The following is a 13,773-nucleotide window of genomic DNA, read 5'->3' on the forward strand; positions in this document are numbered from 1 at the left end:
AATGTCATGCTTATCCTCTATCGACTAATATGATGAATATTAACAATAGTTTTAAATACCGCGATAAAAATATGCAACCTATTTTCGAAGCGGATCGATATATATATATGCCGATAATGTCTTTCGCTTGCGAAATAAATCTAGTTTTAATGTAATATTGGATTTTTTTGCCAGTCTCTCGCGCTCGATTTCGATGGAGCAATTGAAGAAACATCGCGCGATTATTTGCGCTGCGAGCATAAATCGTCTAGCACAATTCGTGCGTAACCCTGAGCTCTAAGCAGCTTTACTCGGAGATGCGAATTTCGATTTAGCTTACCCGCGTGATCGTGCAAACCCAATCAGCGATAGATCGAACCTCGGTTTACGTGGCTGCTGCCTCCGCAGACTCAAGAGCAGTACGTTTACCTGCTTGCGCCGCCGTACGGGTCGATGTTGGGTCGCTCAGGTAAGGCCCGTATTCTCGACGTTGCCACATGTATCACGAACCACTGCTGGGACTCGAAGCATTCTGCCTTTGGTTCTATTTGTGTGTGCCGGACAGGTATGTCCAAAGATACGACGCCTACGAGTGCAAGCAACCATTGTGCGCTGGTACGTACATAATACCGTAGAATCGCCTTCTGGCAACCTCTCTTTCTCTCTTCCTCTCTCTCCCTCTCTCTTTCTTTTTCTCCCCTTCTCTCTCTTTTCATCCATGTTGTCGCTCCCGCTCTTTCTCTCGATCTCGTTCCCCAGGAAAACGGGCAAGCTGATCCATCTGTACGAACTGCTATGCCGCATTGTTCTCGAATGGTACAGCTGGCTCCCCATGGCTCGTCGGTGCTAGTGCGTATTCGCATAAAACGGATGCTTTGTACTCGTGTGCATTTTACTCCGACGATGACACGACAGTACGAGATCGTATATAACCGTATAATTATTTCAGACAATGATTAACATTGTGCGCGAATCGACATTCGAGTTGTTATATTCTCTTCAGTATGGAGAAAAACGAAAAAATCTGACGGCACGTACGCAGCACTCCCATATTGGTCGACCGTTACAAATTAAGTTCGGTCGAGTCCTTTTCTTTTAATCTGTTATATCCATTGTTTCGAGAAGCTTCCGTCTAATGAAGTTAAATAACAATGCAACGCCGACTAGGAAATACGTCCGAGTATTTCTAAGCTAAATCTGACATAGTTGTGGAAATAATCGGCGGCACTCAATTTTATTGGAAAGTAGATTTCGCGGACGAGTACGTAAGAAGCATTGTCCGGTAGAAGTACTTCGAACTTGCTTGTTCACTGTACGGTACTCCAGTTTATATTGTATTTACGGCTTACCTCGATAGATGGGAAATTTATCTACCTGCTACATTATAGTGTTACTATAAAGACAAATGAATGGAATGATGGAATTTTACGTATAAGATTCGATAGAAGAAATAAAAATTCGCGATTGTCTTATAATTTTTTGTACATTAATATTTTATTCACGTTTGTTAAAAAAAAAAATGTGGCAATGAATTTGCATGCTTTTTGAATCGTTAAATATTTGCTCACGCAGATATAATTTTGAGATAGAGTCGTTTGCAATATTTGATATGCAAAATGAAAACCCGTTATTTGCACACATCGTTGCATTGCTGCAACGGCCTATAAAATTAATTGTTTGCAAGCACATTTGATTTTGCATCATACAAATACTTACATACATGCATACATACATAAATACATACATGTATAGCATGAAATATATCTATTAATAGATATATCCGACTTTGTTATTGAAACGTCCTTGTGACATTTAACAATTCTTTTACAAAATTGACATTTTAATTTTTGTTATATATTGTTTATCAATATTATTACTTACTCATACGTTACACATACGTATGTATCAAAAGTAAAAGATTAGCAAAATTCTTTCATTATTATAATATATTTTATAAGTTTAATGTAATAATTTACGCATGTATTGGAAAATAATAATTTGCCTATATATATATATATATATATATATATATATATATATACGTACTAACAAAGTCTACCATATTTTATTTGACAATTATTTCGTTATAGAATTTTGATATTGAATTTTCATGTTTTATTTTAGATAGAAATTTAGTGCGTCTGCATTTATTCATTAGATTCTGGAATAAATTGTGTGTTCGGCTACGAACCGATATATATCTCAATACTAAGAACAATCTTTAAAGCTCTTTATATATGCCGCAACGTGCTGTTTGGAAAATGCATAGGTGCACATATTAAATTAGGGTTCAAGAATTATGTGAAAATGCAGGCTAAAACGTAGGCAGTTGTATTTCATCGTCGATAGGAATGAATTTACGGTCGAGCAGCAAAGAAACATTCATGATTGTTTATGGCAGCGAGGTTTTCCATCGTGGTTCTTTTACCGTGCGCGATCTTTTTTCTTCCTTCACATTCCTTTCGTACACATTTATGCATTCGCGAGGGCCGCGCAAACAGCTACGAGACTCTCGTAAAAAAAACAGACCATTGTTCATCGAGTTTACCATTTTCCACGTTTCTTCGCGACGCGACTTTTATCCCCTGCGGGAGTCGGTTCGTTTTTCGAAGTTACGACTCACCTGGTACGCACTGCGTTTCATGCGGATATCTTATGGGACGCACTGAAGCGGAGAGACGGGAGGACTCTGTATTACAATTACAGCATAAAAAAGTTTGTCACTTAACACAGTGTGTCATACAACTATCCCGACGGTATTAAAACTGAGAGTTTATGCGCGAATACGTTTATGCAAACGCGGCAAAAGTCATGCGTGACAATGGGATATGTAATTTAAAAGCTACTATCAAAATAGATCATTTTATGCTACTTTGAAATGTTTGCGAGCATCGGATATTGATAAAGATATTTTTCTAATCACACACATTTGGCGAATTGATTATTTATAATATTATTTATAGTATTATTTGTGACTTAAAAAAAAAAATGTGTGTGAAGAGCACAATTTTAGTAAGCTGTTGTTTTTTCAAATCATTAATTTGGATTAAAAGTTAGAAATAATACGAGATTAGCATAATATATGAATAAAGAATTGCGCGATATTTAACTTTAATTTTTATTTTTTACATTTTTTTCTACAATTCAATTTATAATATATATACATATATATATATATATATATATATATATATATATATATATACTTTTAAAATAGGATTATATATTGTAACAAAATTTCTCACCCGAAAGCTTATAATATGTCAAGTTAGCGTTATTATAATTGTGTCAATGTCTTTTGACAATGAAATAAAAAGTATTTATAGATGCTCTCTTAGAATTCGTCCACGGACGAGCTAAAATCGGGTGTTCTACCATTACGTGTCGGAAGGTATTTGCAATGATTTATTTCACAGACGAGTCTGCCTGCCCCGTAACGCCCCACAGGAACCCAGCATTATGCGAGGGCGTATATGACTCTGAAGTTTCACGAGGATTCCGATATTTACTGCCTCGCGTGCCGGATAGAGTTCTTTATACCGATTTTACGTACCAGCTGTTGTGTTTCTGTCCGTAACTCTGACTCTTTTCCGGGTAAAAAAATGTAGGTCGCATATTTCGAAAACGCTCTGCACATGACGATTTACGAAGGATCATCGTCATCGCGACAAACCCTCCATCATATTTACCCTTCTGTCAGTTACATTCTAGCACGCACTCCCACCACCGGTTATCAAATTGAACACACATGCGTTTTTACTGGGGTTACATTTATCTAGGAATGGCTCGAATAACGATCACGAAATAGCATTGTCGTTAGCACGCTATCATATTTTGGCAAAAACAGATGTTTTTTTTTTTGTTTTTTTTTCTTTTTCCTCCTTGCTGATCAAGAGAGTATGACTTATATATTTCAGGAAAGCGATATACGATAACAAAAAATAATTTGGTAAAGGTCACGAAAAGTCTGATATCAATCCTTTTTTTTCTTTTAACATTACTTAACCGTTCACCGAATAAAATGTATCAGATGATATTGCCGTGGCGAAGAGATCGAGTGAACCGCTATGTGTTTTGCGGCAAGCCAGATGGCGGAATACTAGAGATCTGTACAGCCGCAAGGAGGGCACGTCTTTTCTATAACGATCTTATCTGTTTTCATGCTCAGACTTGCCGATGCCGGTATGCGAAATTTAGCAAGCCAAGGAAGAAGTAAAGGGTAAAATAATGTAACGATTGGATAACGCGGTTGTATCTCTAAACATGATTATATTATCATTTTACTTGCTACGTACAATAGATATGAATAAAAATAGTTTGCACTAATGTGATTAAATTAATATCGAGTGTTTGAAACAATTTAATCGATGTACAATTTAATTCATTAGAAACAAGGCTCGATAAGATATCATTTTATTTATGAAAATAAACGGATATAAATTTTTTGAAACACGTGTGTGAATTAATTGATTCGACTGAATATCTATGCAATTAATTGTATTTTAATACAGCGATTTATAATCAATAATAAAATATATATAGTTATGTTTTTCGCAAGTAAAAACCGCCAAAGTAATTACGAGCATTTTCATTATTCAACGTTTGATGCTCTAAGCTTTTTTCAACAAAAACTTTAATGTATGTACGTATGATAAAATCACTTAAGTGAGCTATAATAATTAGCATTCGTTTAAATGACTTTACCATGTTTCCATCACCATTGGCAATGCCGTTGTATCTCTTTGTCGGTCTCTAAATCTCATTTCATCGTTACGCAAAAATGTGAAGCAGATGCTAACTTCACATAAGTATCGGTACGAGAAAGTACCGGACGCTCTTTACGATTCTCGCAAGAACTTGGAATATCTTGGCGTAGAATGGGCCATTTTCTGATGAGAATTACAGTCTTCCCCCGCTGTCTGCGACGGCCATTCGTTCGGCGCCCTAGCCGAGAAAGTCATTGTTCTAACGTGAATTTTCGTCAATTAATCGTCGCGTCCGCCCCATCTCTACCATTCATCCAAATTAAATCGAGACGGAATGGAATTCCATTTAGCGTACGACTGAACGCGCTCGGTTCCGGCGGCTAGGTTTCCGCCGTTGCGTGCTGTGCTCTTTCAAGCGCGATCGCTCTTTCCGTTATTAACGGAGTTATTTTTACCTAGCTCGCAATCAACCGAGGTAGTCACTTGTAGAAGTCGTTGAACCTATTCCTTGGCATTCGAGCTCCTTATCACTGCAACACATGGAACATCCTTGATGCCAAGTTTACCGTAACGAGCAGCGAATAGCGACGAGATACTCGAGTGTTGACGGGATGGTATCGTAACTATTCGCTTTATCGAAGCAGCATACAAGCGCCTCGAGGCGCGATGATACTCTAGCTTGTAAGATTCCTCGTGGATTCGCACCGTTCATCTGCCGTTATGTGGCGTATAGAATCGATCGTTTGTAGTCATTACGCGCGCATGCTGCGAATTGAAAGCGATTTCGATTCGACGGGATGAATAGTTCGAAGGGGATGAAAGGCCAACGGGGGGCAATGGAGGTGGACGCATATAGTGTTTTGAAAGTTTCAACAGCGACCGGTATATAGCACGTATGATACTGCCCCACGGTTCCGACTACGAAATTGTAATTGCTAATCGACGCCTCGGTCGTTATTTACCGCAACCAAATTGGACTCGACCGCATATTCAATTGACTGATAATACAAGCCAATAGTCGGCCCTTTTTCAGTATCTTTGGACCGTTGATTGAAATCGATTAATAATTGATTTCTATAATTTCATAACATTCATTAATTCATTAACCTGCTAATGAGAAATACCGCAATTAATTTCGGCTCCACCGCGAGGTTTTCCAATGGCAGAAAATGACATACGAATCAATGCTATTCCTTTTAAAAGTTTTTTGTTGCATGCATGTTGCATATTTACGAGTATGCTCTTTTAAAGCTCCAGCCCTATTGATGCGGCGTACTTTAAACGTAATATATAGTGAAAGAAAATTGCATATTCATTTGTTTATTATCATTTGAAATCTTTTATTATATATATATATATATATATATATATATATATATATATATATTTATTTAACTTTATTTCTTTTGAGCTGAAGGATTGAATTGATTTGGAAAAATGATTTTGGGAGAACGTATTTGTGTAGAATCTGTTAACTTGTACTCTCTGTCTCTCTCTCTCTTGTATGTTGGAGCACCATCGGCTTTTACACCGCACCGTTACAACGCCATTATTGTAACGATAATACCAGCCTTAGCGCGATCGTTGCCTAACGGTGTAATCTAGAACGTTCGTATATATAACGTGCTTTGGCGCTAGCCCACAATTCCGAGAGCGTTTCAGGCCGTGCAGCGAATGAAATTTGTTTTGATTGGCTAGTACATCGATCTCGCGCGCGCAAACTATTCCTTTGACGTGTACATTTTCCCCGGCAGATTTCATCGTCGCTCCTTCGAAAGCTCTATCTTCCTCTTTCTCTCTCTCTGACATGTCCATGCCGAAAGCAAATACAGTTCGCGTATGGAAGCGCCGAGTGCGGTCACGACATCGCGGTAGTCTTGAGTGGAAACTAAACTAGGTTCGATCGCGAAACACACAATAACAATGTATACGTTCGTCGACCGACAGTTCGTGTTCGGAGATAACATTGTTTCCAAATCGCCATCGTCTAAGACCCCAAGTGTTTTTACTTAAATTAATAAAAATGTTCATTTATTTAAATGATTAAATTGTTGCAAATAATATATTTGCGGTATTTTGTTTTAAGGAAAAATCGCAAGTATTAAGTTTATTAAGTTAATCGTCCAGCGCGGCTTAAAAATTCATATATTCGTCTAGTGATAAATTTTTTGCAAAAATGTATTCTCCTGGCAACTTGCTTCCTATTCGACGCCTCTGGGACCGCAATTTACTTTCTGATTACGTCACTTACGATCCTTAAAGTGAGTACGTCGGTCTACCTCACCGTTTCCACTAGCGAAGAGCTTCTCTGTATGTGTTATATTACCGGACGACAAGCGTGATTATCTTCGTCCAACAATGTCGTAGTTGCTCACCGGAAGAGCCGCAGTCTCAATTCCGGGGACTTAAAATTTCACGACGAAGAATGCTGAGCGGATGTTACATTTAAGCCATTCTCTGCACGATGGAGGGCGAATATATGCGCGCGCGTACCTTTGTGATACCCACACCACTATACCTTGCGGCGTACTCAAATAATTGATGATCGGCCTCCTGTTTGTCTCGTATAAGTCGAGTTTAGTTATTCTATTAAGCTCGCGGTGTGCAGCTGATCGGGCGCATGATACAGCTCGCCGTTCGCTACATTTACGTGAAAACCAGGATTCCCTCTCCCTTCTGAATACGAACACGTAGCGTGATTATGGTCCGTATATACAAATCTCAACAATAATTTATCCCGTAGCGAATCATCAACGCCAGACTTCTCTCCGATTTGCGCGGATATCGATGGTATTTTGGAGCGAATGCTAGAGGGGATTGTGTTATATTAAACATGAGAACGTCAAATATGCAATTTGCTTTTAATTAAATATTTCCACGGCAGTAATATTATAATAAATGTACCGCAGCCATGATATATATATATATATATATATATATATATATATATATATATATATCCACCATTAAAGAGATAAATACAATAGTATTTTATTTGACGTTTATTAACGCAAATCTTTTATTTTATTATAATTTTTTGTTTATTGTATGCTTCTGAGAAATTCGCAATCAAATATATATGTCAAGAGATTTGCCAGGATTAAGGATGCGGTGGTTATTTTACAAAGAACGTTCGTATATTGACATTAATTCTTAACAAGAGACAATAGCATGAAAACTTTAATAGTTTCATGCTCGATTTACAAGAGGTTGTTGCCATTCAGTAGCCGACTTGATTGTTGTAGAGTACCTTGAAAGAAGAGAAAAGCCTTACTGCAATCATTCTTTATGTGGTTAGCGCGTGGAATCGAGCAATGGACGTTTTACACAGAAGCTTAGGGTGCGATCAGAGGAAGCACATCAAATAGCAAAGGGGACTTTTTAGAAGCAATCATGGGAAGATCTTTGAAAGTACATCATTCTAGAGATTCTAAACTCTTAATGGGCTATTTATCATTTAAATGTATTGATTATTACATTGTATATAGCACATATCATCAGTTTTTTTTAGATATAATTTACATGTTACACATATCATCTGTAAAAGCATGATTTTTATCATTGTATGTGATATTTAGTAATACCTATATCTAAAAAATTAAAATTTTTATTTTAATATTAATATATATATATATATAACACAGAAAGATTATTAACATTATTTAAGGAATTTAATTTTATTTAAATAATGAAAATGAAGGAACTAGATATCTTTTTGTTACAAACGTTGCACATTATTAAAATTTGCACGACAATCCACAATGATATCGATTTTCTGATTCTACTTACGCCCAATTGTTATCGGCTTTACGCTTGCTTTATGCGCGGTGCGAGCCTTTTCCACATCAGATTACGTTCATGTTGTCTAGCAATATATACATCTCATGTATTTCAAAGAGGGAATACCTTGTTTTCTCAATTTTTCTGCATGGAAAAAACACGTTTATTAATAAGGAAGAAGGAAATTATTCCCTTCAAGTTATTTTCTCTTAAGATATTTAACAAATTTTGAACGCGCGCGCAATCATTAAGTCAGAAAATTAAGAAATATTATTTAAACTTAGTTCAGAATAATATTCGTTAATCTCTCTTTAAATTAGTTTTATAATCTAAAAGAATATTGAGAGAGAGAGAGAGAGAGAGTTCTCTGAAAATTGGAGGAATAACTATTAATATTAATAGATTTAATTCTTAAAAGTAGCTGGTTGAGTAATAATACCTGCATATTGTGAAATGTTCGACATCTGCGGCGTTTTTAATAACGGTAAATCTCAGATAACGCCGGTTTGCGCGATATAAAGTATCGCCATGATACTTGTCTCGCGATAAAGAATCGCTACCGCTGGCAAAAAGCGTCGGCTCGCGATGCGGGAAACCGTTGGGGAAGCTTTATACTTCCAATATTATCTCGCCCGCAATTTCTCACTGGGAGTCCGCCTGGCCCGCGCCCGTAATGTTCCTCGGGCTTAATTCTTTGCCGGACTTATGATCTTTCGACCTATATTCACAGGAACCGATATACCATTATCTAGCTGATTTTGAGTTACATCGCGATCATTACAAAAGGCAACGCTTTCCTTCAAAATGAAAGTTTTACTTTAAAGCAATCTTGTTTATTTACCTTAATCCGGCCTTCTCCATCTGTAAATTACTTTCAAACTCCGCACTCTCTCCCTGACAGTCGCTTCCTTCGGCCAGGTGTTCGCGACGCGAGAAAGCTTCGAGTCAATCGCTTGAGAGCCAGCTCTTGTAACTTCTCGTTCCATCGCGAACAAAGTTACAGAGCGGACACCGATCCCTTAAGCTCTACTCTTCTGCTTGTACTACTACACATAAAGAATCTCAAAGAAATACAACATGGCGTATGCACGAGAAATCCGTTTCGAGGGATGTAATCTAGTCATCTTTAAAATAATTCTCTTGTAGCAACGAGCGGACTGCTCTTGAAGGAAATGAACATTTTCTCCGAGAATTTCTCAGGAAAATCATCAAATGCACAAACTTGTCATGATTCAGCTGTTGTCAAGTCGCGTTTCGATGACGGGGCACGTTGTACCTAAAAATAGTGAGAGCTGTACGTGGGAGGCCACACCGACTGTACTAAATTGGTCGCGCTTCCTTAATGAGCAGGAACGTACGGGATCGCTGGAATCTGGTTGTGCATTCCTTTACGTGCGAATGGAAATGCTGTTGGAAGGGGATACCGACAAGGACAGGACTGACAAGAGAACGATGCCAATTGTCGGTGACATTTACACGACGAGTGTAGGACTCTCGTGAGAGAGGGGGAGAGCGAGGAAGGAAAGGGAATTTCTCGACCCTCTCTCACATGACGAATGATCTGTCAGGTGGTTACTGTCTAGTCTCTGCAACAGACGGTAGCGCGAAAATACCGCCGGCTATGTGCTACTCTTTGAAAGCGTGCCAAAATGTACCCACCGTGCGAGACCATGAATGACCGCGAAATCTGTAAACAGCATCTGAATGCTCTCGCTCATCTCGAATCGTAGCTGCGATCTCGCGGTAAATGGTGCGATTGCCTTAATTACACGCCGTGTGCAATCGTTTGAATTTTATTTCACGGATTTCGATCTAGCTATACGGAAGATCAGCAATGCACATCTTAATATTGATAAATTCTTTTAACCAATTATATTTTTATTTTCAAGTAAATGTATGAATTATAGTTGAATACGATACAAACTTCAAAAATAAATAAGTAAAATGTCATCGTTAATAGATCACCAAGCTCCATTTAAAGCTGCAAGAATAAATCATTTTTTTTATATATATATATACATATACCAGTATTCTCGTCCATGTCACAAAGGTCATTTGTCCATTATTTGTCTTTTAATCAAGTACCTTTCTCACTATATGACCCATTTGCAATGACATAAAAACGATGCATACATAAAATTATAAATAGCGTTTCACACGTTAATGCTTTTCAATATTTTTAATATTACGCGCCGAGATTACTTGTTTCATAATATAGTTTCTCCTCGTGACCAACGTGTCATGTCATTCTCTCTGAACGTGTGTCGATAGCTACGTCGCTTCTTCCTCACCGAAGCGGCTTATTGAATCTGCAATCGTGTGTATGACAGGTATCCATTGATGTTTCGCGTCCGGCTTGGATGTCAGAGTTAGAGATGTGGATAAACGAACGAAGCCAGAACACATTCATTCTCTCTGGACAGTCGTTGGTCGATGAAGATATGTGATATTGTTAGGTCCGTCCTCTTTCTGTCTCTCGAGAATTTTTCTCTTAATAAGAATTTTTCTCCCTAATTGGAATATTCATATGTATTGGTATACGTGAAGAAAAATTTTACTCCCAGTGATGATTATAACTATTAGATGGCGTCGAGCTCGATTTATTTTATCATGCTGAAACAGTTTTAGTTTTAGCATATAGTGTGCAAATTCCGGAATAGAACAGATACTATAAATGTTAAAAGTTATAAAATATTAATGTCATGTTTAATATTATATGCATTTAATATTTTATATATATCCACTAAAGACTAAAATGAAAGTTTATTAGAAAATTAGTAAATATATATATATAATATTTATTATTCACACACGTTAAATTTACATTTATATTTTAAAAAATAAATCATTGAATCGAAAAAAGTCGAGATAAAATAAGAAAGTAAATCACAAGTTATTTTTATTACATACTATATAGTATTGCTTAAATTATTTTTTTAATAATATGGTCGTGGTCTGTGCGTGACTTGAAAGAAAATTTTCGATCTCCCGTTCAAAGACGTTTTCTGCTCTAAGTTATTACATTCCGCATATATTTAAGAGTATATATCCTATATCTTTCAATAAGTCCGTGAACGATGTGTAGTTCGCCATGTGTAGTCGGGACTTCCACATCGTAGGTCAAAGTAACTTGCGCGAGTTGTGTTTGGGAAATAAAAACATTCAAACATTATGCTCTCTCTTCTTTATACAAAATAACACAAGATGCTTCTTAAATAGCAAAGCAAATTATATATTTTGATTAGAAAGATATTATTTTTAATAATATTTTTTTTAATGAAAGTTAAAATTATATTACTTATAATTTTTTAAGTATATTCCGACTTTTTTTTTTTTTTATATATATAGATAATAGGAGGATAGAGAGCATTTATATACATTCAGTCTTGTACTGCGATTCGAACAATTGCGCTTTTGCATAAAATTATATATATTAAACAAAAAAATTTTCTCATTCTATATAATTATGGTTATGGTGTTACTAATTTGTAATTATTTTCACTTACCTTAGTTTTGTTCTACATACTTTCTCTCATGCTTTAAAGAAATCTGCGAGAATAAATTAATGAAATATCATATAAAATGATTTTTAAATTCAACAAGTCGTGTACATATATTTGTGTGCCTATTGATCAGCTTGCAAATTATTGTACTCAAAATGTTTGAGAGGGACTTAAATACTTTTATTAACTATATTACTCAAAAATATGTCATATAATCCGAATGTGAATTTATTATGCATTCTATTCTTATTCCCCAGTATTTTTTATTTTGGTTAAAAAAATGGAAAATGTAAGAGATATATGTGAATATTTAGAAATCACTCAATCACTCACACCCAATCAAATTCTATTACCGAGAAGTTTAGCAATTTAAAACACAGTGAAAAGAATTTTGCTTGTGAATTAAGTGACGTGTAATTTATCTCTAGTCGAATATCGGCGAGGATTACTTTTGACTTTAATTAAGTTTCAAAGCTATAGAACTTGTTCTTACTCGCTAATCCCAACCTAAATTTATTCGTTATTAGTGAGACAAATAATTCTCCAGATTTTTAAAAATATCTTGGCACATTTTTTAATTGATAACAAAAAAAAAATTAAATAAAAAATAATTTTTTACTTAAAAGATTTTTTTGAAAGAATACAAATTTTTTGAAGAATTTTAGTACATATATTAAATATGAAGAAGAAAAATTAATAACAACTCGCATATACAATACAAATATTTTTACATATACAATTACTTATTTACATATACAATACAATTATTTGTTTTTCAATTTGTTTCAAATAAATTTTATTTTAGCGAAATTTTTATGCCGGAAGATCAAAAATAGCGTGACTGTAAATTTCCATTAAATTCTTACTAAAGAAAAATCAATTTCACAACCGTCGAAAAACTCACCATTAAAATGATTTCCGTTGAAGTGATGATATATGTACATTTCAATTGAATTCATTGTACCGGAGACGGTTAATTTTATATGACGCAAAATATATTCTTGGCGTGCACTCTCGAAATCGAAATGGAGCGGAGTACCTAAACGAGGACGTGAAGATTCTAGGTATCATTTCGTTTCCGAAAGCTTTTAATCAACGAACCGAAATAAATCCCGTTGAGACTTTACGGTAAGTAAAGTCGTAATGTAATATCATTGATTATTGGAAAAACTGCCGAATGCGGCTAAATCGTTTTCTAATTTAATTAAACGTTTTGCAAGGTGAATAATTTTTTTCTATACAAATCCGGATCTTAACGGAACTGTAACTTCATGAAGTCGTGATGGCAAATCAAAATCAACGATTTTCACATTAAAGCGTGCATATACCAATCGATCGGCTGGCTCGCAGATCGTTGTATTTTTGTAGAACTATTCGTATTTAGGAAAAATTTGCACATTTATATTGCCAGCTGTATAGTAAGTTTTATGGCCATCAAAAATTTTCCCTATGGAATTGAAAGTTGAAAATGAAGCGCAGTCTCTGGACGGCCCATTTGTACAGTTGGTGCGCGAACGTTATATATATATATATAAAAAAAGAACCTGCCGCGTTTTGTGTAAAGTTAATTGAGTTTGCATCGTTTTCTGCCTTTTTTACATAGTGATTGTTACTACCACTGCGCTTGTTCTAAAATATGTTACGTAACACATGTCCATTAAACGGCAGAAAATTGCTTTCATGGTCTCGAAATTTATATTCTTTATGCTGTTACTTTTGTTTGTCATTATAATAATCTCGCGTTATGTCGTCTGTGGTTGTCAAACTATTAATAAAAGATCTGAGATATCGTATTGCATAATTTT

General features: G+C 35.7%; 1 protein-coding gene across 5 annotated transcripts in view; it reads left to right on the forward strand.

Annotated features, from left to right (window-relative positions):
• LOC126849935 (leucine-rich repeat-containing protein 24-like) overlaps positions 1-13,773 on the forward strand; it is a 186,075-nt gene that overhangs the window by 30,755 nt on the left and 141,547 nt on the right. The window lies entirely within an intron of this gene.

Source organism: Cataglyphis hispanica, chromosome 1 (genome assembly GCF_021464435.1).
Source record: "Cataglyphis hispanica isolate Lineage 1 chromosome 1, ULB_Chis1_1.0, whole genome shotgun sequence".
NCBI lineage: Eukaryota > Metazoa > Arthropoda > Insecta > Hymenoptera > Formicidae > Cataglyphis > Cataglyphis hispanica.